The sequence below is a fragment of the Pelodiscus sinensis genome, chromosome 14 (genome assembly GCF_052426305.1).
Source record: "Pelodiscus sinensis isolate ZL-2025 chromosome 14, ASM5242630v1, whole genome shotgun sequence".
NCBI lineage: Eukaryota > Metazoa > Chordata > Testudines > Trionychidae > Pelodiscus > Pelodiscus sinensis.
The window spans coordinates 46,600,055-46,602,538 of NC_143065.1; positions in this window are offsets into that span (position 1 = coordinate 46,600,055).

Genomic DNA, 2,484 nt, shown 5'->3' on the forward strand with positions numbered 1-2,484 from the left:
GTGCTTGGTCGCCTAGGGGCCGCCTAGGTCAGCTGGTGGCCGTCTCAGCCTTCCACCCGGGGTGCAAGGCAGATCTGTCTTTGGCACCCCCATGGCAGGGCTTGGAGAAACTGTATGCCCGGCTTGGGCAGTGGGAGTTCACCTACCTGCTCCTTTCCAGACTCACTGACCTCCCTTCGAGCCCCTAGTGCCTCGCCCCTGAGCCTACCTCTCCTGGAATCGCCTTGGCCGGGGGGTCTCAGAGCTCCGAGCCCCACCCACGGCCCCCGCAGGGACGTCCCCACCCACGCTCCTGGCTCTGGGAGCCTTCTCGCCCTTCCAGCTGAGCCAGAGCAGCTTCCTGCCCAGTCTCTTTCCCAAACCGCATGCCAACAGTGGAGCCCACGGCCCCTGGCAAGGTGGGCAGGCCGGCACCTTGATCCCAGAAGGGGCAGGGCTGGGCAGCCAGCCCTCAGTGCCCCATGGAATGTGCAGGGTGAGCCCTGGCCCTCAGCGCCCACCGGAGCGCACCCCCACTCCCACCCTGCCCTAAGGCCTGGACTCCTGCTGCTGCATCCAGGGTGTAGCCCAGAGCAAGGACAGACAGGCAGCCTGCCTTAGCGCTTCTGCACAGGATAAGCCCCCGTCCCAGCCCTGAGCCCCCCAAACCCACAACCCCTTCTGCACCCCACAGCATGCACCCCCTTGCTCCCAATCCACACCCCCTCCTGCACCCCACAGCATGCACCCCCTTGCTCCCAACCCACAACCTCTCCTGCACCCCACAGCATGCACCCCCTTGCTCCCAATCCACACCCCCTCCTGCACCCCCTTGCTCCCAATCCACACCCCCTCCTGCACCCCACAGCATGCACCCCCCTTGCTCCCAATCCACACCCCCTCCTGCACCCCACAGCATGCACCCCCTTGCTCCCAACCCACAACCTCTCCTGCACCCCACAGCATGCACCCCCTTGCTCCCAATCCACACCCCCTCCTGCACCCCCTTGCTCCCAATCCACACCCCCTCCTGCACCCCACAGCATGCACCCCCTTGCTCCCAATCCACAACCCCTCCTGCACCCCACAGCATGCACCCCCCTTGCTCCCAATCCACACCCCCTCCTGCACCCCACAGTATGCACCCCCTTGCTCCCAATCCACAGCCCCTCCTGCACCCCACAGCATGCACCCCCTTGCTCCCAATCCACACCCCCTCCTGCACCCCACAGCATGCACCCCCCTTGCTCCCAATCCACACCCCCTCCTGCACCCCACAGCATGCACCCCCCTTGCTCCCAACCCACAACCTCTCCTGCACCCCACAGCATGCACCCCCTTGCTCCCAATCCACACCCCCTCCTACACCCCCTTGCTCCCAACCCACAACTCCTCCTGCACCCCACAGCATGCACCCCCCTTGCTCCCAACCCACAGCCCCCTCCTACACCGCCTTGCTCCCAACCCACAACCCCTCCTGCACCCCACAGCATGCACCCCCCTTGCTCCCAACCCACAGCCCCCTCCTGCACCCCCAGCATGCACCTCTTGCTCACAACCCCTCCTGCACCCTCTTGCTCCCAACCCACAGCCCCCTCCCGCATCCCACAGCATGCACCCCCCTTGCTCCCAACCCCTCCTGCACCCTCTTGCTCCCAACCCACAGCCCCCTCCCGTACCCCACAGCATGCACCCCCCTTGCTCCCAACCCCTCCTGCACCCTCTTGCTCCCAACCCACAGCCCCCTCCCGCACCCCACAGCATGCACCCCCCTTGCTCCCAACCCACAACCCCTCCTGCACCCCCTTGCTCCCAACCCACAGCCCCCTCCTTCACCCCCCTTGCCCTCAACCCAGAGCCCCCTCCCGCACCCCCTTGCCCCCAACCCACAGCCCCCTCCCACACCCCACAGCATGCACCCCCTTGCTCCCAACCCACAACCCCTCCTGCACCCCCTTGCTCCCAACCCACAGCCCCCTCCCGCACCCCACAGCATGCACCCCCTTGCTCCCAACCCACAACCCCTCCTGCACCCCCTTGCTCCCAACCCACAGCCCCCTCCTTCACCCCCCTTGCCCTCAACCCAGAGCCCCCTCCCGCACCCCCTTGCCCCCAACCCACAGCCCCCTCCCGCACCCCTCCGAAACCCCATTTCAACCTGTGGCCCCCTTCTCCACCCCACCCAGAGCCCTGCGCACAGCGAGGGGTAGGAAGTCGGGGGGTTCCTCCACACGCCCACGTGCGGAGAGAAGGGAATTGCGTGTGCGGAGTCCACGGCGCTTTGTTATTTTGTACTTTTGACACCCCCAGAGTCATCGCCCGCCGCTTCCACGCGGCTGCCCGGACAAAGGCGCCGCAGGTCGAGGGGGGCGCGCCCGGGGACGGGTCATTCTTCTTGTTCGGTTTGAAAAGGGGACTTGATAAAACAGGTTGAGAAACACGGGGGGGGGCTGGGGGCGGGGCCTGGGGAGCGGGGGCGGGGCCTGGGTTTGGGCTTTGTGCCCG